At 40.9% G+C, this 26168-nt stretch overlaps 1 protein-coding gene and 1 long non-coding RNA gene across 2 annotated transcripts in view; one reads left to right on the forward strand and one right to left on the reverse strand.

Annotated features, from left to right (window-relative positions):
* LOC117323245 (sodium channel protein para-like) overlaps positions 1-26168 on the forward strand; it is a 156841-nt gene that overhangs the window by 21227 nt on the left and 109446 nt on the right. The window lies entirely within an intron of this gene.
* LOC117323246 lies at positions 21114-26130 on the reverse strand. The gene is made up of 2 exons (XR_004531693.1): positions 25687-26130; positions 21114-21485 (listed from the first exon to the last, which is right to left on the reverse strand). It is a non-coding gene; the product is annotated as an uncharacterized LOC117323246 (long non-coding RNA).

Consider the following 26168-nt stretch of genomic DNA (forward strand, 5'->3'; position numbering starts at 1 on the left):
ATAATATAATACGGGTATTTCTGGCTAGGTGATTATGTGACGAAGATTGTGAGTTCGAGGTCCGGTCAGGGTACGAATCATGAAATTGTCTCCCTTCGTCATTTGTATTAATATGTTGTATGTATAGGGTCTAGTAAGTAATAACGACGGTATGGTCCAATATAGGTACTGGATCCTAACATAGTGTTGTATAGGGTCTAGTAAGTAATAACGACGGTATGGTCCAATATAGGTACTGGATCCTAACATAGTGTTGTATAGGGTCTAGTAAGTAATAACAACGGTATGGTCCAATATAGGTACTGGGTCCTAACACAGTGTTGTATAGGGTCTAGTAAGTAATAACGACGGTATGGTCCAATATAGGTACTGGATCCTAACATAGTGTTGTATAGGGTCTAGTAAGTAATAACGACGGTATGGTCCAATATAGGTACTGGGTCCTAACATAGTGTTGTATAGAGTCTAGTAAGTAATAACGACGGTATGGTCCAATATAGGTACTGGATCCTAACATAGTTTTGTATAGGGTCTAGTAAGTAATAACGACGGTATTGTCCAATATAGGTACTGGGTCCTAACATAGTGTTGTATAGAGTCTAGTAAGTAATAACGACGGTATGGTCCAATATAGGTACTGGATCCTAACATAGTGTTGTATAGGGTCTAGTAAGTAATAACGACGGTATGGTCCAATATAGGTACTGGATCCTAACATAGTGTTGTATAGGGTCTAGTAAGTAATAACGACGGTATGGTCCAATATAGGTACTAGATCCTAACATAGTGTTGTATAGGGTCTAGTAAGTAATAACGATGTTATGGTCCAATATAGTACTGGATCCTAACATAGTGTTGTATAGAGTCTAGTAAGTAATAACGACGGTATGGTCCAATATAGGTACTGGATCCTAACATAGTGTTGTATAAGGTCTAGTAAGTAATAACGACGGTATGGTCCAATATAGGTACTGGATCCTAACATAGTGTTGTATAGGGTCTAGTAAGTAATAACGATGTTATGGTCCAATATAGGTACTGGATCCTAACACAGTGTTGTATAGGGTCTAGTAAGTAATAACGACGGTATGGTCCAATATAGGTACTGGGTCCTAACATAGTATTGTATAGGGTCTAGTAAGTAATAACGACGGTATGGTCATATAGGTACTGGATCCTAACATAGTGTTGTATAAGGTCTAGTAAGTAATAACGACGGTATGGTCCAATATAGGTACTGGATCCTAACATAGTGTTGTATAGGGTCTAGTAAGTAATAACGACGGTATGGTCCAATATAGGTACTGGGTCCTAACATAGTGTTGTATAGGGTCTAGTAAGTAATGACGACGGTATGGTCCAATATAGGTACCGGATCCTAACTTACTCTAAACAGATAATTGGTCATGTAGTAATAACGACAGTGCAGCCAGCTAAATTGATGAATTTACGAATTTGATCAAGAGGCAGATTGTCTCTAAATTTCGACAATTCACTTGTCTATACTGTCGTTATTACTATATGACCAATCATTTTAATGTCATCAATCAGTCACAACTCTTGTGAAATATAGGTTACAATTAGTCCGGGTGAGAGGTTATCAATGGTGTTTTGATCCCACAATTAGTCCGAGGGAGAGGATATCAATGGTGTTTTGATCCCACAATTAGTCCGAGGGAGAGGCTAAAAATAGTGTTTTGATCCCACAATTAGTCCGAGGGAGAGGCTATCAATGGTGTTTTAATCCCACAATTAGTCCCAGGGAGAGGCTATCAATGGTGTTTTGATCCCACAGTTAGTCCGACGGAGAGGCTATCAATGGTGTTTTAATCCCACAATTAGTCCCAGGGAGAGGGTATCAATGGTGTTTTAATCCCACAATTAGTCAGAGGGAGAGGTTATCAATGGTGTTTTGATCTCATAATTAGTCCGAGGGAGAGGCTATCAATGGTGTTTTGATCCCACAGTTAGTCCGAGGGAGAGGTTATCAATGGTGTTTTGATCCCACAATTAGTCTGAGGGAGAGGCTATCAATGGTGTTTTAATCCAACAATTAGTCCGGGGGAGAGGCTATCAATGGTGTTTTGATCCCACAATTAGTCCGAGGGAGAGGATATCAATGGTGTTTTGATCCCACAATTAGTCCGAGGGAGAGGTTATCAATGGTGTTTTGATCTCACAATTAGTCCGAGGGAGAGGCTATCAATGGTGTTTTGATCCCACAATTAGTCCGAGGGAGAGGTTATCAATGGTGTTTTGATCTCACAATTAGTCCGAGGGAGAGGCTATCAATGGTGTTTTGATCCCACAATTAGTCCGAGGGAGAGGATATCAATGGTGTTTTGATCCCACAATTAGTCCGAGGGAGGCGCTATCAATGGTGTTTTGATCCAACAATTAGTCCGAGGGAGAGGCTATCAAAGGTGTTTTGATCCCACAATTAGTCCGACGGAGAGGCTATCAATGGTGTTTTAATCCCACAATTAGTCCGAGGGAGAGGCTATCAATGGTGTTTTAATCCCACAATTAGTCCGACGGAGAGGCTATCAATGGTGTTTTGATCCCACAATTAGTCCGACGGAGAGGCTATCAATGGTGTTTTGATCCCACAATTAGTCCGAGGGAGAGGCTATCAATGGTGTTTTGATCCCACAATTAGTCCGAGGGAGAGGCTATCAATGGTGTTTTAATCCCACAATTAGTCCGACGGAGAGGCTATCAATGGTGTTTTGATCCCACAATTAGTCCGACGGAGAGGCTATCAATGGTGTTTTAATCCCACAATTAGTCCGAGGGAGAGGCTATCAATGGTGTTTTAATCCCACAATTATTCCGACGGAGAGGCTATCAATGGTGTTTTGATCTCACAATTAGTCCGGGTGAGAGGTTATCAATGGTGTTTTAATCCCACAATTAGTACGAGGGAGAGGCTATCAATGGTGTTTTGATCCCACAATTAGTCCGAGGGAGAGGCTATCAATGGTGTTTTGATCCCACAATTAGTCCGAGGGAGAGGCTATCAATGGTGTTTTGATCCCACAATTAGTCCGAGGGAGAGGTTATCAATGGTGTTTTGATCTCACAATTAGTCCGAGGGAGAGGCTATCAATGGTGTTTTGATCCCACAATTAGTCCGAGGGAGAGGCTATCAATGGTGTTTTGATCCCACAATTAGTCCGAGGGAGAGGTTATCAATGGTGTTTTGATCTCACAATTAGTCCGAGGGAGAGGCTATCAATGGTGTTTTAATCCCACAATTAGTCCGAGGGAGAGGCTATCAATGGTGTTTTAATCCCACAATTATTCCGACGGAGAGGCTATCAATGGTGTTTTGATCTCACAATTAGTCCGGGTGAGAGGTTATCAATGGTGTTTTAATCCCACAATTAGTACGAGGGAGAGGCTATCAATGGTGTTTTGATCCCACAATTAGTCCGAGGGAGAGGCTATCAATGGTGTTTTGATCTCACAATTAGTCCGGGTGAGAGGTTATCAATGGTGTTTTGATCCCACAATTAGTCCGAGGGAGAGGTTATCAATGGTGTTTTGATCTGATAATTAGTCCGAGGGAGAGGCTATCAATGGTGTTTTGATCCCACAGTTAGTCCGAGGGAGGGGCTATCAATGGTGTTTTGATCCCACAATTAGTCCGAGGGAGAGGCTATCAATGGTGTTTTGATCCCACAATTAGTCCGAGGGAGAGGCTATCAATGGTGTTTTGATCCCACAATTAGTCCGAGGGAGAGGCTATCAATGGTGTTTTTATCCCACAATTAGTCCGAGGGAGAGGCTATCAATGGTGTTTTGATCCCACAATTAGTCCGAGGAAGAGGTTATCAATGGTGTTTTGATCTCACAATTAGTCCGAGGGAGAGGCTATCAATGTTGTTTTGATCCCACAATTAGTCCGAGGGAGAGGCTATCAATGATGTTTTGATCCCACAATTAGTCCGAGGGAGGGGCTAACAATAGTGTTTTGATCTCAGAATTAGTCCGGGGGAGAGGCTATCAATGGTGTTTTGATCTCACAATTAGTCCGAGGGAGAGGTTATCAATGGTTTTTTGATCCCACAATTAGTCCGAGGGAGAGGCTATCAATGGTGTTTTAATCCCACAATTAGTCCGAGGGAGAGGTTATCAATGGTGTTTTGATCCCACAATTAGTCCGAGGGAGAGGCTATCAATGGTGTTTTGATCCCACAATTAGTCCGAGGGAGAGGCTATCAATGGTGTTTTGATCCCACAATTAGTCCGACGGAGGGGCTATCAATGGTGTTTTGATCTCACAATTAGTCCGAGGGAGAGGCTATCAATGGTGTTATGATCTCATAATTAGTCCGAGGGAAAGGCTATCAATGGTGTTTTGATCCCATAATTAGTCTGAGGGAGAGGCTATCAATGGTGTTTTGATCCCACAATTAGTCCGAGGGAGAGGCTATCAATGGTGTTTTGGTCCCACAATTAGTCCGGGGGAGAGGCTATCAATGGTGTTTTGATCCCACAATTAGTCCGAGGGAGAGGTTATCAATGGTGTTTTGATCCCACCATTTGTCCGAGGGAGAGGTTATCAATGGTGTTTTGATCCCACAATTAGTCCGAGGGAGAGGCTATCAATGGTGTTTTGATCCCACAATTAGTCCGAGGGAGAGGCTATCAATGGTGTTTTGATCTCACAATTAGTCCGAGGGAGAGGCTATCAATGGTTTTTTGATCCCACAATTAGTCCGACGGAGAGGCTATCAATGGTGTTTTGATCCCATAATTAGTCCGACGGAGAGGCTATCAATGGTGTTTTGATCCCACAGTTAGTCCGAGGGAGGGGCTATCAATGGTGTTTTGATCCCTCAATTATTCCGAGGGAGAGGTTATCAATGGTGTTTTGATCCCTCAATTATTCCGAGGGAGAGGCTATCAATGGTGTTTTGATGCCACAATTAGTTCGAGGGAGAGGTTATCAATGGTGTTTTGATCCCTCAATTATTCCGAGGGAGAGGCTATCAATGGTGTTTTGATCCCACAATTAGTCCGAGGGAGAGGTTATCAATGGTGTTTTGATCCCACAATTAGTCCGAGGGAGGGGCTAACAATAGTGTTTTGATCTCAGAATTAGTCCGGGGGAGAGGCTATCAATGGTGTTTTGATCTCACAATTAGTCCGAGGGAGAGGTTATCAATGGTTTTTTGATCCCACAATTAGTCCGAGGGAGAGGCTATCAATGGTGTTTTAATCCCACAATTAGTCCGAGGGAGAGGTTATCAATGGTGTTTTGATCCCACAATTAGTCCGAGGGAGAGGCTATCAATGGTGTTTTGATCCCACAATTAGTCCGAGGGAGAGGCTATCAATGGTGTTTTGATCCCACAATTAGTCCGACGGAGGGGCTATCAATGGTGTTTTGATCTCACAATTAGTCCGAGGGAGAGGCTATCAATGGTGTTATGATCTCATAATTAGTCCGAGGGAAAGGCTATCAATGGTGTTTTGATCCCATAATTAGTCTGAGGGAGAGGCTATCAATGGTGTTTTGATCCCACAATTAGTCCGAGGGAGAGGCTATCAATGGTGTTTTGGTCCCACAATTAGTCCGAGGGAGGGGCTATCAATGGTGTTTTGATCTCATAATTAGTCCGAGGGAGGGGCTATCAATGGTGTTTTGATCCCACAATTAGTCTGAGGGAGAGGCTATCAATGGTGTTTTGATCCCACAATTAGTCCGGGGGAGAGGCTATCAATGGTGTTTTGATCCCACAATTAGTCCGAGGGAGAGGTTATCAATGGTGTTTTGATCCCACCATTTGTCCGAGGGAGAGGTTATCAATGGTGTTTTGATCCCACAATTAGTCCCAGGGAGAGGCTATCAATGGTGTTTTGATCCCACAATTAGTCCGAGGGAGAGGCTATCAATGGTGTTTTGATCTCACAATTAGTCCGAGGGAGAGGCTATCAATGGTTTTTTGATCCCACAATTAGTCCGACGGAGAGGCTATCAATGGTGTTTTGATCCCATAATTAGTCCGACGGAGAGGCTATCAATGGTGTTTTGATCCCACAGTTAGTCCGAGGGAGGGGCTATCAATGGTGTTTTGATCCCTCAATTATTCCGAGGGAGAGGTTATCAATGGTGTTTTGATCCCTCAATTATTCCGAGGGAGAGGCTATCAATGGTGTTTTGATGCCACAATTAGTTCGAGGGAGAGGTTATCAATGGTGTTTTGATCCCTCAATTATTCCGAGGGAGAGGCTATCAATGGTGTTTTGATCCCACAATTAGTCCGAGGGAGAGGTTATCAATGGTATTTTGATCTCATAATTAGTCCGAGGGATAGGCTATCAATGGTGTTTTGATCCCACAATTAGTCCGAGGGAGAGGCTATCAATGGTGTTTTTATCCCACAATTAGTCCGAGGGAGGGGCTATCAATGGTGTTTTGATCCCACAATTAGTCCGAGGGAGAGGTTATCAATGGTGTTTTGATCCCACAATTAGTCCGAGGGAGAGGTTATCAATGGTGTTTTGATCTCACAATTAGTCCGAGGGAGAGGCTATCAATGGTATTTTGATCTCATAATTAGTCCGAGGGAGAGGTTATCAATGGTGTTTTGATCTCATAATTAGTCCGAGGGAGAGGCTATCAATGGTGTTTTGATCCCACAATTAGTCCGACGGAGAGGCTATCAATGGTGTTTTGATCCCACCATTTGTCCGAGGGAGAGGATATCAATGGTGTTTTGATCCCACAATTAGTCCGAGGGAGAGGTTATCAATGGTGTTTTGGTCCCACAATTAGTCCGACGGAGAGGCTATCAATGGTGTTTTGATCTCATAATTAGTCCGACGGAGAGGCTATCAATGGTGTTTTGATCCCACAATTAGTCCGAGGGAGAGGCTATCAATGGTGTTTTGGTCCCATAATTGTTTTTATTGATAGATTGTTACAATTACACTTATATACAGACAATTACACACAGACAATTACACACAGACAATCACATACAGACAATTACATACAGACAGTTACATACAGACAATTGCATAACAAGAAAAAAAAATGCAATTAAAGGGATGATATGTTCGAAAGGCTGAATCAATATTTTCAAAGAACGTCCGAAAGGCTGAATCAATATTTCCAGAGAATGTCCGAAAGGTAGAATTGTTATTTCCAGAGAATGTCCGAAAATTCTTTTGAAAATGTCCTGAAAATACATAATTTCCCAGTGGTGTTTTTACTATACGATGTACGCATATTCTCCCCCGTAGCGGGATTTTCGAGAGCGAAGCACAACCAGGGGAGCGTAATAAATATTACAGAGTCCATTTGGTAGATGAATGGTATCAATATTTCATCAGAAAGCCGAGTTTATCAGTTTGATAGAGCTGTATGTTTGTGTCAGCACAATTAGACATCTTTTGGAATAAATAACGAACACTACATTCATATCCAAAACTGCTAAGTGTATTCCGGGACGTACATCAGGACTGCATGACGGATAGCGACACACGCCCCTCATATCATCGGAATAGTGTTAGTCTATTACCACTGATTAACAAATATTAGTCAGGTTACAATATTATCAGTCTATTACATTAACAAATATTAGTCAGGTTACAATATTATCAGTCTATTACATTAACAAATATTAGTCAGGTTACAATATTATCAGTTTATTACATTAACAAATATTAGTCAGGTTACAAAAGTATCAGTCTATTACATTGTACATTAACAAATATTAGTAAGGTTACAATAGTATCAGTCTATTACATTAACAAATATTAGTCAGGTTACAATAGTATCAGTCTATTACATTAACAAATATTAGCCAGGTTACAATATTATCAGTCTATTACATTAACAAATATTAGTCAGGTTACAATATTATCAGTCTATTACATTAACAAATATTAGTCAGGTTACAACATTATCAGTCTATTACATTAACAAATATTAGTAAGGTTACCAAATTTTATGTCTGATTCAATATCACATGAGTCGCATATATTCGTGGTATAGAACATAAATCAGCCCTATGCTATCAATACCTGCCACTCTTAAGATGCATTCTGTTTTAAATATTGGTGTTTTGACGTGTATATTATTAATATTAGGACGTATATATTATTGGTATTTGGAGTTTGAATGACGAAAACTTTCGCCTGTTGAGGAGCTACCTTATGATGGACAGGCGTCCCCGTGATACAATGATGAGCGGTTAGGGACCTCCTACACTACTCTATTATACTAACTCGTGTTTCCTCGGTTACCTGTTAACTAGGAGGATGCTCTTAATGTGATATATTCGCTTGATTAAGTCTGGGCTGGCGTTTTGTTCCTGAAGCGCGTCGTCATCAAATTAATAGAGACAAGTTTTAAAGACAATAGTAACAACAGCTGGTCTATCAAAAACAATGACTCGTGGAGATGATTATGATGATGATGGTTACGAGGCGTGCAGCCGATTCACATTTATAATGAAAGAGGAATGTTTATTTCCTAGCCACGTGGTGACAAAGGAACTAACAAGATACATCTAAACCAGATGTTGACATAAGTATGGTAGAACAGCTTCTGTATCTTATCATAGACAACACTGGGTAAACATCAACAACAATGTCAGGGTTTCATACAAATAACAATTGCTTATTTTCGCGAAAAAAATTTTACGCATATTGTCGACTGCAAAGATTTAAAACTCATGAAACTATCCACATTTGCATTTTACAAAAGAGATGTATGTTCTTTTCAGATGTACAAACCCTATGCTTTATTTTAGTCAGTGGACCGAGACACATTTATCCTGGTGATATTAGTGCTAATAGAGATTTTCTCAAAGTGTTTTATAAAAATGTTCATTCGTATTGTTATGTTTACGTTATCCTAGTTTTAACAATCGTATTGTTTTGTTTAATTATCCTAGTGTTAACAATCGTATTGTAATGTTTAATTGTCCCAGTTTTTAACAATCGTATTGTATATTTTATTATCCAGTTTTTAACAATCGTATTGTATATTTAATTGTCCCAGTTTTTAACAATCGTATTGTATATTTTATTATCCAGTTTTTAACAATCGTATTGTTATGTTTTCCGTTACATGTTTCCGTATAATTTCGTTGAGATTATTTTTGTCAGAATCAGTATGCGGGAATCCTGACTAGACCGGTCGTCAAAAAACCGCCACATACTAATGGATTTTAAAAGATACATATACAAAAATGTTGGTTTTACAAAGACTCGTTTTGTTGGTTTATGTATATATATATATATAATTTCGACAAGAATTTATCTAAGAATGTTGTATTCTGATTATAAACAATCAACGCGCATCGGATAAGTCATACATTCGGGGTAGTTCGGGGTAGTTCGGGGGTTTGAGGGAATGATCACGTGATATATCGAGAGGATGTCACCGTCCGTCTTGACAGTCGGTGTAACACTGGATTAAGTAGACATTCGTGCCGAGAATGTTAACCCGGTCTAATTGATTCCACGCCAACACTTAATTAGCAGTAATTGTATCTGTCATTTGACCCAAATGTTTGGATATACACGTGGTTGTCTAACGAGTTCTACAGACTCGTGCTTCAGAGTAAGATGTGGGACAGTTCGTTCACACGAAAACATGAAGGGTTGAAGGACGTCACCTTGTGACAGCGCACATCGGGCGGCAAAGCAGTAATACACATGCTTACACAGGCGACTTGAGTTCGATTCCCGATTCGAATGTGAAAAGTTAGGGGGGGGGGGGGGGGGGGGGGGGGGGGAGTCACTTACCCTTCCGCTCGGGTACTCCACCTCCACCCCCACTATATGGCTCACCATGTGCTCCCTTCCCCTCGGGTACTCCCCCCCCCCCCAAAACACACACAAGATAGGACTCACCATCTGCTCCCTTCCCCTCGGGTACCCCCCCCCCCCCCATCCACGATAAGACTCCTGTCGCCCTCTCATCCGGACCGATATAACTTATATCGTAATGGCTATAAAATGGAGTGTACATTACTATTACAGGACTCGACAGGGTGTTTAAACTGTAGAGGTTAAATTGTCCGTGCATTCCAAGCTATTCATTATCTCAGTCTTCCAATTGAATACAGATAATATAATATAGACAATATAAACAGCCAATAGAAAACAGACAATGTAATACAGGCGATATGATACAAATAATATAATACAGACAACACAAAACAGACAATAGAAAACGGACAATATAATACAGACAATATAATACAGACAATATAATAGAGACAATAAAAAACAGACAATAGAAAACAAATAATATAATACAGACAATAGAAATAGACAATTAGTTTTTTAAAGAGACAATATAACATATGAAGGCGGTATAACGGAGTAATGAAGGCGGTATAACGGGGTAATGAAGGCGATATAACGGGGTAATGAAGGCGGTATAACGGGGTAATGAAGGCGGTATAACGGAGTAATGAAGGCGGTATAACGGAGTAATGAAGGCGGTATAACGGGGTAATGAAGGCGGTATAACGGGGTAATGAAAGCGGTATAACGGGGTAATGAAGGCGGTATAACGGGGTAATGAAGGCGGTATAACGGGGTAATGAAGGCGATATAACGGAGTAATGAAGGCTGTATAACGGGGTAATGAAGGCGGTATAACGGGGGAATGAAGGCGGTATAACGGGGTAATGAATGCGGTATAACGGGGTAATGAAGGTGGTATAACGGGGTAATGAAGGCGATATAACGGGGTAATGAAGGCGGTATAACGGGGCAATGAAGGCGGTATAACGGGGTAATGAAGGTGGTATAACGGGGAAATGAAGGTGGTATAACGGGGTAATGTTGGCGGTATAACGGGGTAATGAAGGCGGTATAATGGGGTAATGAAAGTGGTATAACGGGGTAACGAAGGCGGTATAACGGGATAATGAAGGCGATATAATGGGGTAATGAAAGTGGTATAACGGGGTAATGAAGGCGGTATAATGGGGTAATGAAAGTGGTATAACGGGGTAATGAAAGTGGTATAACGGGGTAACGAAGGCGGTATAATGGGGTAATGAAAGTGGTATAACGAGGTAACGAAGGCGGTATAACGGGGTAATGTGGGTGGTATAACGGGGCAATGAAGGCGTATAACGGGGTAATGAAGGCGGTATAATGGGGTAATGAAAGTGGTATAACGGGGTAATGAAAGTGGTATAACGGGGTAACGAAGGCGGTATAACGGGGCAATGAAGGCGGTATAACGGGGCAATGAAGGCGGTATAACGGGGTAATGAAGGCGGTATAACGGGGTAATGAAGGCGATATAACGGGATAATGAAGGCGATATAACGGGGTAATGAAGGCGGTATAACGGGGTAATGAAGGCGGTATAACGGGGTAATGAAGGCGGTAAAACGGGGTAATGAAGGCGATATAACGGGGTAATGAAGGCGGTATAACGGGGTAATGAAGGCGATAAAACGGGGTAATGAAGGTGGTATAACGGGGTAATGAAGGCGGTATAACGGGGTAATGAAGGCGGTAAAACGGGGTAATGAAGGCGGTATAACGGGGTAATGAAGGCGGTATAACGGGGTAATGAAGGCGGTAAAACGGGGTAATGAAGGCGATATAACGGAGTAATGAAGGCGGTATAACGGGGCAATGAAGGTGGTATAACGGGGTAATGAAGGTGGTATAACGGGGTAATGTTGGCGGTATAACGGGGCAATGAAGGCGGTATAACGGGGTAATGAAGGTGGTATAACGGGGTAATGTTGGCGGTATAACGGGGCAATGAAGGCGGTATAACGGGGCAATGAAGGCGGTATAACGGGGTAATGAAGGGCGATATAACGGGGTAATGAAGGCGGTATAACGGAGTTATGAAGGCGGTATAACGTGGTAATGAAGGCGGTATAACGGGGCAATGAAGGCGGTATAACGGGGTCATGAAGGCGGTATAACGGAGTAATAAAGGCGGTATAACGGGGCAATGAAGGCTGTATAACGGGGTAATGAAGGCGGTATAACGGGGTAATGAAGGCGGTATAACGGAGTAATAAAGGCGGTATAACGGGGCAATGAAGGCTGTATAACGGGGTTATGAAGGCGGTATAACGGGGTAATGAAGGCGGTATAACGGGGTTACGAAGGTGATATAACGGGGTAATGAAGGCGATATAACGGGGTAATGAAGGCGGTTTAACGGGGCAATGAATGTGGTATTACGGGGCAATGAAGGCGGTATAACGTGGTAATGAAGGCGATATAACGGGGTAATGAAGGCGGTATAACGAGGTAATGAAGGCGGTATAACGAGGTAATGAAGGCGATATAACGGGGTAATGAAGGCGGTATAACGAGGTAATGATGGCGGTATAACGGGGTAATGAAGGCGGTATAACAAGGTAATGAAGGCGATATAACGGGGTAATGAAGGCGGTATAACGGGGCAATGAAGGCGGTATAACGGGGCAATGAAGGCGGTATAACGGGGAAATGTTGGCGGTATAACGGGGCAATGAAGGCGGTATAACGGGGTAATGAAGGCGGTATAACGGGGCAATGAAGGCGGTATAACGGGGTAATGAAGGCGATATAACGGGGTAATGAATGCGGTATAACGGGGTAATGAAGGCGATATAACGGGGTAATGAAGGCGGTATAACGGGGAAATGAATGCGGTATAACGGGGTAATGAAGGCGGCAAAACGGGGTAATGAAGGCGGTATAACGGGGAATGAAGGCGGTATAACGGGGTAATGAAGGCGGTATAACGGGGTAATGAAGGTGGTATAACGGAGTAATGAAGGCGGTATAACGGGGTAATGAAGGCGGTATAACGGGATAATGAAGGCGGTATAACGGAGTAATGAAGGCGGTATAACGGGGAAATGTTGGCGGTATGGCGGGGAATGAAGGTGGTATAACGGGGTAATGAAGGCTGTATAACGGGGTAATGTTGGCGGTATAACGGGGTAATGAAGGTGGTATAACGGGGTAATGAAGGCGGTATAACGGAGTAATGAAGGCGGTATAACGGGTAATGAAGGTGGTATAACGGGGTAATGAAGGTGGTATAACGGGGTAATGAAGGCGGTATAACGGAGTAATGAAGGCGGTATAACGGGGTAATGAAGGCGGTATAACGGGGCAATGAAGGCGGTATAACGGGGTAATGAAGGCGGTATAACGGGAAATGAATGCAGTATAACGGGGCAATGACGGTGGTATTACGGGGCAATGAAGGCGGTATAACGGGGAAATGAATGCAGTATAACGGGGCAATGAATGCGGTGTAATGATGTTAATCTAAACATAAAAGAATTCTGTTTCATTACAATCACTCGGAAAAGTAATTTACCGGACAAATTGGAATTGCTGACTTGTCAGAATTATAACATTTAATTTGATCCTATTTTTATAAAAAAAGATTCCAGAATAGTACACTCAAATCCTCGATTGTGAAAAAAATAACGATTTTTTTAGATACAGTGTATTGATGAGGTATTGATGGAGATGATACTGTCCTTCACAAGCGATGGGAAACTATTTCGAGATAATTTACAGCGAGTTTATTGCCTCGGAAAATACAGAGAACATTTCACGGACAAATGCGTTCACGTAATGGACGAGCAGTGATCGATATAGCGGTCCCCGGATGGTTGATCACTGTACAGGTAGAGTATTTACTACAATGTACCTCACCTGGAAATCAATCAGTCCATACGACTCAGCGGTACCGGCTGCTGCTGCTGATGGTGCTGATGATGATGCTACTGAGTGAGATACTGGTGGAATGCATTCAGCCATGACGGACAAATCCTCACGCGGATATTTTATCGAAAAAAATACGCAGAATCGTTTCTGTTAATTACATTAATTGATTTAGTCATTTGAATGTATACAAGTACGTGGCATTGGGGTTAAACTAGATGCCGTCACAGGTATTTGAATAAAAATGTTTAAATCTGGATTTGGTCTAATTCAAACATCTATTGTACAAGCCAGGGACCTTATTCTTTACTAGTCACAGGGACCTTATTCTTTACTAGTCACAGGGAGCTGATGCTTTACTTGTCACAGGGATCTGATGCTTTACTTGTCACAGGGAGCTGATGCTTTACTTGTCACAGGGATCTGATGCTTTACTAATCACAGGGATCTGATGCTTTACTAGTCACAGGGACCTTATTCTTTACTAGTCACAGGGATCTGATTCTTTACTTGTCACAGGGAGCTGATGCTTTACTTGTCACAGGGATCTGATGCTTTACTAGTCACAATGATCTGATGCTTTACTAGTCACAAGGATCTGATGCTTTACTAATCACAGGGATCTGATGCTTTACTTGTCACAGGGGTCTGATACTTTACTAGTCACAGGGATCTGATGCTTTACTAGTCACAGGGATCTGATGCTTTACTAGTCACAAGGATCTGATGCTTTACTAGTCACAGGGATCTGATGCTTTACTAGTCACAGGGATCTGATGCTTTACTAGTTACAAGGATCTGATGCTTTACTAGTCACAGGAATCTGATGCTTTACTAGTCACATGGATATGATGCTTTACTAGTCACAAGGATCTGATTCTTTACTAGTCACAGGGATCTGATGCTTTACTAGTCACAGGGATATGATTCTTTACTTGTCACAGGGATATGATTCTTTACTAGTCACAGGGATCTGATGCTTTACTAGTCACAGGGATCTGATGCTTTACTAGTCACAGGGATATGATGCTTTACTTGTCACAGGGATATGATTCTTTACTTGTCACAGGGATATGATTCTTTACTAGTCACAGGGATCTGATGCTTTACTAGTCACAGGGATCTGATGCTTTACTAGTCACAAGGATCTGATGCTGTACTAGTCACAGGGATCTGATGCTTTACTAGTCACAGGAATCTGATGCTTTACTAGTCACAAGGATCTGATGCTTTACTTGTCACAGGGATCTGATGCTTTACTTGTCACAGGGATCTGATGCTTTACTAGTTACAAGGATCTGATGCTTTACTAGTCACAGGAATCTGATGCTTTACTAGTCACAGGGATCTGATGCTTTACTCGTCACAGGGATCTGATGCTTTACTAGTCACAGGGATCTGATGCTTTACTAGTCACAGGGATCTGATGCTTTACTTGTCACAGGGATCTGATGCTTTACTAGTCACAGGGATCTGATGCTTTACTAGTCACAGGGATCTGATGCTTTACTAGTCACAAGGATCTGATGCTTTACTAGTCACAGGGATCTGATGCTTTACTAGTCACAAGGATCTGATGCTTTACTAGTCACAGGGATCTGATGCTTTACTAGTCACAAGGATCTGATGCTTTACTAGTCACAGGGATCTGATGCTTTACTAGTCACAGGGATCTGATGCTTTACTAGTCACAAGGATCTGATGCTGTACTAGTCACAGGGATATGATGCTTTACTAGTCACAGGGATCTGATGCTTTACTAGTCACAGGGATCTGATGCTTTACTAGTCACAGGGATCTGATGCTTTACTAATCACAGGGATCTGATGCTTTACTAGTCACAGGGATCTGATGCTTTACTAGTCACAAGGATCTGATGCTTTACTAGTCACAGGGATCTGATGCTTTACTAGTCACAGGGATCTGATGCTTTACTAGTCACAGGGATATGATGCTTCACTAGTCACAGGGATCTGATGCTTTACTAGTCACAGGGATCTGATGCTTTACTAGTCACAAGGATCTGATGCTGTACTAGTCACAGGGATCTGATGCTTTACTAGTCACAGGGATCTGATGCTTTACTTGTCACAGGGATCTGATGCTTCACTAGTCACAAGGATCTGATACTCTACTAGTCACAGGGAGATGATGCTTTACTAGTCACAGATGTCACGCTTCACTTGCTCTGAGACGTCCAAGTTACAGTGCTGACACCGGAGAATTTAGGTCAGAGAAGTCAAGCTTTACCTTCTTTAGACGGTCATTCACACCAAGGTAGACAACGTGAAGAATGACCTCGATAAAGGGCTAACTGTCTTGGTTTGGTCAAGTGCGCGTTCAGCCTGGATGGGTCAAGGTCAAACCAGTGGCTTCCTGAAGCACGGACGTTTACCGTGTTTAGGGTCATGGACGATGCAGTAAACCAAGGTCGTTAATCATCATTTTTTCATGTGTAACCCTGTTAAATACTACCCTCAATATACCGCTCGGCTAGAGAGATCTTCTCTTTAGCTCGATCGGTTGAGCGTAAGACTAGCAAGCCAAAGGTCCCGGGTTCGATCCCTAGCGGAAGCAGTGATTTAAATTAATCATGCGCTCTGTTACACATGAACATGTACCTCTATATTTAGGTCTGTCGTATAACAGATATGGCTGTAATTATGATAACGTTTCCGGTGAATGATAGGACAAATGAATGACAGTCGTATTGCATCATCATACTGTAATTTATCACATAATCGCTCTGTTATCCAGTAAGTTCGCCCGTGGAATATTTTTACATATTTCACGAGTTTAATATATCCCGAGGCATTTCTCAAGAGCTGTGGTAGTCAGAAATTAATTGTGATCGCCATTACATCAAATATGACGTAACATCATACATTGTGAATGTCGCTACATATTCTGACCTAAGACATTTGTCAAAATTTAAGTTTTCTTAGCAGTGTAATAAAAAGTTAAAAAAAAACAATTTCTTAAGAGACTCCATGAAGCTCTCGTCTCGAAGTTTATAAACACTTCTAAGGCTTGCCTCATAAAATTTCAAATGAAAACTTATTCAAGGACATTTGTATGGCTGCCCTGAAGGAACATTTGAAGTTAGCGTATTTTTTATTTCTTATTACTTATATGTGGGTGACTAGGCTGTCCTGTCCGGCGACATTCAAAATCACTTATTTAAATTATTACTGTATTTGTTGATATGACGCTAACATTAATCGACACAATGAATTGATCAAAACTGAACATTATACTGAACAGAAGTTGTCTGATTAATAAGTAATAACAAGAAATGATAAATAACAGAAAATGGACTTTAAAGATTCCAGACAAGTGAATACCCGACGGTACTCCACAACTGAATATCCGACGGTACCCCACAACTGAATACCCGACGGTACTCCACAACTGAATACCCGACGGTACTCCACAACTGAACACCCGACGGTACTCCACAACGGAATACCCGACGGTACTCCACAACTGAACACCCGACGGTACTCCACAACTGAATACCCGACGGTACTCCACAACTGAATACCCGACGGTACTCCACAACTGCTTACCCGACGGTACTCCTCAACTGAATACCCGACGGTAATCCACAACTGAATACCCGACGGTACTCCACAACTGAATACCCGACGGTACTCCACAACTGAATACCCGACGGTACTCCACAACTGAATACCCGACGGTACTCCACAACTGAATACCCGACGGTACTCCACAACTGAATACCCGACGGTTCTCCACAACTGAATACCCGACGGTACTCCACAACTGATTACCCGACGGTACTCCACAACTGAATACCCGACGGTACTCCACAACTGAATACCCGACGGTACTCCACAACGGAATACCCGACGGTACTCCACAACTGAATACTCGACGGTACTCCACAACTGAATATAAACACAGAAGGGGGAAATGAAAACAGTCCTTGATATGAGGTATAAATGATAATATTAATGATAGTATTAATGATAGTATTAATGATAGTATTAATGATAATATTAATGATAATAATAAGGATGATATTAATTATAATATTAAATGATGTTATCAATGATGATATTAATGATAGTATTAATGATAATATTAATGATAGTATTAATGATAATATTAATGATAATATTATTTATAGTATAAATGATAATATTAATGATAATATTAATGATAGTATTAATGATAGTATTAATGATAATATTAATGATAATATTATTTATAGTATAAATGATAATATTAATGATAATATTAATGATAGTATTAATGATAATATTAATGATAGTATTAATGATAATATTAATGATAATAATAAGGATGATATTAATGATAGTATTAATGATAATTAAATAAGTGTTTATATAATAATCCGAATTTTTATGTTAATGACCGTAGCGACTAAACCACAACTGTTCTGAATACATAATGACAAAATTAGATGATCAGACCACACTGGGACATTGTACGATGTTTACTTGCCGAAATATACGCATTTTAATTCCAATCCAAACCGCCTCACAGCTTCGGGTCGCCATCTTTGCTAAAATCAAAACATCTGTGCGTTTGGAAGAGTCAGTACTGCAAAGCTTCTAAATGATCTTGTGATACAAATTTTAATATTATAATAGAAACGAAGTATGGATTTTAAAATAATTTGATTTAAATTACTTATGCTTTAGGTTAGCAAATAGTAGCAATTGTTTACAATGAACTTTAACGTTGTACTCAATACTGATCACGATGCTTTTATTTAGACGTTTTCTATTTCTTTCGCTTCATTTCATTTAAAGAATTGTTTTAGATTTCCCAGTAATTTCGCGGGAAATGAATTTGATGACGTGGGAAGCCCTACATGCTATAGAATCAGGCATCTATAGTCGATAAGTGGAGGTTTGGAGTGGATAACACTTCGGTCCATTAGCTGTATGACATTTCGTGGCGACGGTTATTAGAACGTGACCCAGAAAACACGACGATAATAAAAACAGAAGACCATTGAACATTACCGGATTATTTTCGCAATTTTGAGACACCATTGTGCTAAATTACAATGGAAAGTAACACTGTTTTAATTCATAGCTATCGTATCGTAACCTATATGTAGTTGGGCAAGACCTACTTTCGTTTTACAGTTTACGGATATGGTCATATAAATAATTCATCTTCTCAACCATAGTCGAATTACTTCACGGAATAGTTCTAACAAGTATATTTGTACTTCTCATGTACAGGGTGCATCTTTGTTTAAAATTGACTGGTCTGCAGGTGTGATCTGGGTACTCTCAGCAGACCCTGACCCCAGGGTCACGTTACTATCGTATCCCTTTGTAAACACTTCATAATAAATGTATCCACCACTGATTCGTTTGGATTACTACAACTTTCTACCTTCTGGAAGAGACGTGTATATGATATACCATATTTACGTGGATGGATACTTCAGCATTTTAAATACTTTAATATATAAATACTTATAACCGGTAAGCTTGAAATAAGGATATTAATTATAGTATTAATGATAATATCAATGATAATAATAAGGATGATATTAATGATAACATAAATGATGATATTAATGATAATCCGTAATAATAACTTAGTCCCGGTAGCAACCACTCACATTTTACTAAATGAACTACATTTGTAGTAGATATGCTTTATTTTTGTTTCAGGGGTTGGCGGATCTTTTAATAAATTTGGTTTTACTCTCATTTAGGGGTTGACGGATCTTTAAGTATAGAAAGACTTGGTTTTTGTCTCAGTTAGGGGTTGACGGATCTTTTGATACTAAGGGCAACACTAATTCTAATCCTGCAGACTTCTGGGAAACAAAGATTGTTAAGGAGCATGGAGAAGTAACTATGGTATTTCAGTGAGTTCCGCCAGTTTATTTGGCTGTTCTCCCAAGAGAGGGGTTGGGAAGGGTTGGGGGTTGGGTGTTCTCCGAGGAGAGGTTGGATCCCCTGAAAAGGGTTGGATGTTCTCCTGGAGAGGGTTGGATGTTCCCCTGGAGAGGGTTGGATGTTCCCCTGGAGAGGGTTGGGTGTTCCCCTGGAGAGGGTTGGATGTTCCCCTGGAGAGGGTTGGGTGTTCCCCTGGAGAGGGTTGGATGTTCCCCTGGAGAGGGTTGGGTGTTCCCCTGGAGAGGGTTGGGTGTTTCCCCAAGGTAGGTTGGGTGTTGGAATCTCTGTATTTAGATCAGGTGTATATAAGGTGGCCTAAAAGTACTGGAATCTCTGTATTAAGATCAGGTGTATATAAAGTGGCCTTATAAGAACTGGAATCTCTGTATCGAGATCAGGTGTATATAAAGTGGCCTTATAAGTACTGGAATCTCTGTATCGAGATCAGGTGTATATAAAGTGGCCTTACACGTACTGGAATCTCTGTATTTAGATCAGGTGTATATAAGGTGGTCTTATAAGTACTGGAATCTCTGTATCGAGATCATGTGTATATAAAGTGGCCTTACACGTACTGGAATCTCTGTATCTAGATCAGGTGTATATAAAGTGGCCTTACACGTACTGGAATCTCTGTATCGAGATCAGGTGTATATAAGGTGGCCTTATAAGTACTGGAATCTCTGTATTTAGATCAGGTGTATATAAAGTGGCCTTACACGTACTGGAATCTCTGTATTTAGATCAGGTGTATATAAAGTGGCCTTACACGTACTGGAATCTCTGTATCGAGATCAGGTGTATATAAAGTGGCCTTATAAGTACTGGAATCTCTGTATCGAGATCAGGTGTATATAAAGTGGCCTTACACGTACTGGAATCTCTATTTTGAGATCAGGTGTAGCTCTTATGTATAAAAATTCCATAAATGTCATGAAACCTTTTTACATCGTCCGCGGTGTCAAGTGTGAAAGGTCGATTGTTAGATCCGCGATCAAAGGTCAATGTTTCCGCGGTCTGTGTCATTTCAATACCTATGGTACTAGGAGAATTAATACGTTTATATGTTTTTTATGTATTTTATGGACATGGCATAGTGATGGAAATCAAGAACGACTTTGAACAATGGCGGCTGTTACTGGGACACACACATTTTACTAAGTGACGGGACACGTACTTTATTCTATACGGAACAATATCGATCTCAGTTCTTGTATAAAAATCCTGCCTTTGGGATTCCTGGAGCGGCTGACTATTGCTGACTATGGCGTGTGTAGAATACTCCGTTTGAGCTTCGATAGTATTAACATAACTAGTACACCCTGTGGTTGTATGTGCATGTGAATGCGTACGAACTACGTCTGATCCTCGGAAACACGAGGAAGACATGATGGTAAAAATCCGGGGGGAAAGGACATCAGGATTCACGTGATCCTTCACGCCTAACAAACACATACCTACACATATACAACGCACGTACCTACATCATCATTAACAACAAGTGGTGAAACAAACAGTTTTTTTTTAGTTTGAAGCTAAACACTTTAACCCTGAAAATAGTGATGGAGTAGGAGAGTATGGAGGGTGAGGCGCGTGCTCGCCGAGTGGGATATTCCCGATCGATTGGCGGTACTGCGCCACCGAAGGAACAGCTGTTGCGGACTGTTTATGCGGCACTTTGCGTGCGTCCTCACACCTGCTTCATCCCGCCTCTTTGGAGGTGCCGTGTTCCAATACTTTTTAAAGAATCAAATATCATTTTCTGTTTTTCATACAAACCAAGGTTTTGTGTTTTTTTTTCGCTTGTTCGGCGCGTGCATGTCTGTGAATTCCACGTGGTTTCTATTTGGGTTCCACTCGAATGACTTCCATCATATTTTCCCTCTGTAAAAAGAAAATTGTAGTATGTTTTTAATCTATTGTTTTACAAAGTGATGAATATGTCCACAATAGTTTAAACTGTGAAAACGTTAACCCCCCCCCCCCCCCCCCCCCCCCACACACACACAAAACCAAAAACAAACACTCTGGTTAACCAGCTAATTTCGAAAACAAGAAGTTTGGTTTGTTTTTGTTTAACGTCCTATTAGCAGCCAGGGTAATTTAAGGACGTGCCAGGTTTTGGAGGTGGAGGAAAGCCGGAGTGCCCGGAGAAAAACCACCGGCCTACGGTCAGTACCTGGCGACTGCCCAACGTAGGTAGTGACCGTAGGCCGGTCGAACAAGAAGTAACAAGGAAAATAACTGTTTACTTTGAAGTAAGACACAACTAGAATTGATCACCTCAAACACGGTCTTAAACTCATTATTCTTAAAAACGCATGTAAACGTTCATATCTGACAGCGCGTACCGACCACGTGAGAAAGTTTTGACATTGGTTACTTTAATCTGACTGTAAATTATAGATATAATTTCTAAGATACAACGACTGTCTTCATCATAGACTTCTAAACACGTAACACAACGATTGTCTTCATCATAGACTTTTATACATGTACATTCTAAAGTCAATATTGAATTTGTTTCTATCAGTGATTATCTCCATTTGAAGTAAAGAATTATTTTATTGTAGAAAGCAACTCTGTCCTATTTACCCGGCCCCTGTGTCGGCAATATTCCTTAATTTAAAATCTTCCACGGGAAAGCATTAGATACCTTTTAGAAAAGTTCCTTATTTTCGTCATTAATACGTTGACGAAACTGGGGCCAGGTAAGATTTCTTTTCCTGCACTTCGCAGAAAACCCGCACCGCACAGAAAACCCCCGCCGCACAGATAACCCGCACAGAAAGTTAGTTATAATCTTACTAAAACTTACTAGACAAAGGTTTTACGAATGCAAATATAGATTTTAATTAGGAGAGAGGGGAAATGATAGTGAGGCAGGCAAGGCTGCATTTACGAATCGCCGATCTGTGTCCTGTTAATATCTCGTAGTTAAAAATAAATTAATAACTATATTGGTAAATAAATGATGAACCTTTCATTATCTCGATATATGCCGTTACATGTAACAAGCATAACAGGTTCGTGTATACACGTGTACGCGAGGTACACGTGAAGCGTATTGTGCTAGTTTGCACATATTAAAACGACATGAAACCTGACATGTGTCAGGGGATTACACAACTGGTGTGTAAAATGTTGTCAGGAGGGAAGGGCACCACGAGTCCGATCCTTGTTGCCGTTTTGGATTTGAACCAATCACACCGCACGTGTACATCATCTGCTCGTTACATATTTATTATCATTCGGTACATGGGCCCTGGTGATACAATGACCCTCGTTCTCGTTATTGACATTTTGTGTCTGTGACCTAAATTATCTCCCAATGTCGTTCTCCTCATTAGTACCAAACATGTGTTTGGGAGTGGTAATTTAGGTTAAACATGGTCTGTTATATCGAATTTTGTAAAACTTGTTACATGATGTACTGAATAACGTGTACGCTGTGCTAGGACACGCTCCATACCACAGCCATTGAATCAAAGGACAAAAATCTCTGAAGCAAATCATGAATGAAGCTTTCGCCATCCATGTTTCAATTGAACATACCAAACGCCATCTTAGAATTAAAGTGTTTACGCATACTCATATACCGCGGTATATATACAGACAAAAGGGTGCGGGGTCTGGTGTGGGGCACGATGTTAGGTGGGAAGTGTACGAAATCATGATGTTGGGTGGCGGTGGTAGGAATGAATACATGGCATTAGGTGGCAGCGCGTAGGAACACATGAATGATATCAGGTGGTAACGCGTATTTATACATGACGTTGAGTTGGAACGCGTAGGAACACATGATGTACGGTGGAAACGCCTATTCATACATGGCAATGGCGCGAAGGAACACAAGGCGAAGAACGGCAGCGCGTAGGAATACATGTTGGGTAGATGATGGGTAGAGGTGCAAATGAATCCACGAAGTTCGGCGGGTTGCATAGGAATACCTTTTATATGATGTTAGGTAGAGGCGCAAATGCACCCGTGAAGTTGGATGGAATCCGTAGGAACGCATGTTGCTATGAAGAAGCACAAAGACTCGGAACTCCGCGAGTATAGCTCCCGCCACATGACTTCAGAATTGATGTGGAAGCGTCCATTTCGTAACTAGGGATCTATTTTTACAAAACAACATTATCTATTCTGTGGGTAGTGGTAATACTGAATGGGAATACTTTCTAATTACAATGTTAATGCTTAAAATGTTGTCGTTTTCTGTTTTCTGGTTTTTGTTTTTATTTTTTTTAATTTCATTATTAACGATTCATAAAGACATTTGGTATTAAATCATTTTCGGGCAAACAAAATGTAAGGTGTCTTTACATATTTATACACCTATTACATCAGACGTTATATATACAGACGCAAAGGAGCTCATGACTTTGGATGGGACGCGTAGGAATTCATGGCTACGGGTGGCGGCGCGTAAGAATACAAGATGATGGGTAGAGACGCAAAATAGCCCGTGATCTTGGTTGGGGCGCGTCGGAACACAATGAGTGGTGATACACAGGAGGACACGACGTAGGACCGATGTGTACGGCAATATATGACGTGGGTTGGTGTGCGTAGTAATACTTGGTGTTTTGTGTTTGTGCTAAGTCGTACAAGTCGTTAAGTAGGGACGCCTTATCGGGCGTGTTGTGGAATAGGATTACACAATTATGCTTAGTGGTGAAGATAAAGGGAATAACGATTCAAATATTGTGTTCGCAAAACCAGCGAGCATTAAAAATAGAAATATAGGAGAAGTGATGTTGATTGCATATTGAAGTGATTGAAATACTTGAACATTTTAATTGCTTGACATTGCTTAATCATCCTGATGTTTAATTAATACTGTTGTGGAAGCCATTGAGCTTCTTATAGGCATTACGTTAATTACAGCTGTATAGCAATAGTCTGGTGAGTTGAAACATAAAATGGATTATCTGCAAGGTGATTAATGGAAGAAGGATATGTCGTGCAAGATTTCATTACTTTCAGGCGAAATAAGATTTTGTTTGATAACGGCGAAATATCGGTGTTACTGATGAAATGATTGAGCTTCGGTAAGACCCAGTACATATCTACCCTTTTATGTCACGTTTGTACACTTCACATACATTACATACATCGTGATCCAGGAATCAATATGATTTAATAGACAATTTGTCACTATTATCATGTCAGGGACCGACCGTCACTCTGTCATTGAAACGTTCTTTTTAAGAACGTGGATGTGGTGCGGTGGTATAAGCTGCGGGTATTTACGGCTAGGCGATTAGGTGCCGTATATCGTAAGTTTGAGGCCCGGTCAGGCCACGAGTAATAAAGTTATCTCCCTTCGTCATTTGTGATACTATCTTATTTAACCTTATTCATTATACTTACAAATGTACATTTACGTCAAAGGAGAGAATATTATAAAAGTGAACAATATGACTTAAAACATTAAGGGAAATTCTTCACAAATTTTACCACAAATTAAATTATCTTTTTAAAGCATACCTCTTTTGTTATAACTATGAACACCATTTCACAATCTGAGTACGAGATATTCTTCTGTCTTTTTATACGGAAAACTGCTCTCGAATGGCGAATATCATTTTATACCCAATATATTGTTCTGTGATGTAAGTGTGTATCCCCCCACATCACTGGTGACCGTTTTAACTTTATTTCCCCCCTTTCCATGTCGAAGTTGGCCGCACCAATTAACGTTACATCTTCATTGCCCTATTGACTAGAAGATTTTTGTTCACTCGAATACTTCCAATTCACCTGAATAATCCCAATTTACCGAAAATAATCCGAATTTACCGGAATACTCCGAATTTACCGGAATAATCCAAATTTACCGGAATACTCCCAATTTACCGGAATACTCCAAATTTACCGGAATAATCCAAATTTACCGGAATACTACCAATTTACCGGAATACTCCCAATTAACCTGAATAATCCCAATTTACTGGAATACTCCATATTCACCAGAATACTTCCAACTGACCTTAAACATCTACCTTATAAAACCCGACACACCGATGTAACACGTCCATACACAGGTGAATAGTACCCAGAGCTACCCTCTGAGACCTACCGTTGCATTTCTCTATCATGGGTGAATAGGTGATTGTGGAGTAGGTTCTGGTTCAGATGCTGGCTTTGAACACACGATGTATCGACGTTGTCGCGTACTGAGAACAAGCATGGAGCGTTATCCCAAAGTTCCTCGCAGACTTAGGTATTGATCCACGAGATGTTTTGATAAAAGCGTGGTGGTTTTGATAAGTGCTGTATATATGTGCTGAGCTGCCATTGACACAGTCGGTGTTGTTATAACGTCCCCGTGAAGTCCCTATTCGTATGTGTGTGTGTTTCATCATTTCCTTCATCGATCGTATAGTTATTTTTCGTTGTAGATCACCGCTACATTTTCTGGACCGTTTTCACTCGTGGAGGTTTTGTCTCTATGGTCGCTCACAATTAGCTGGATTACCGTAACGAGATGGTACTTCCTACCAACCTACCGTCATCGCCGATACTGCTCCATCATCAGGGATTGGCACTACCATGCCATTG

This window comes from Pecten maximus, chromosome 3 (genome assembly GCF_902652985.1).
Source record: "Pecten maximus chromosome 3, xPecMax1.1, whole genome shotgun sequence".
Classification (NCBI taxonomy): domain Eukaryota; kingdom Metazoa; phylum Mollusca; class Bivalvia; order Pectinida; family Pectinidae; genus Pecten; species Pecten maximus.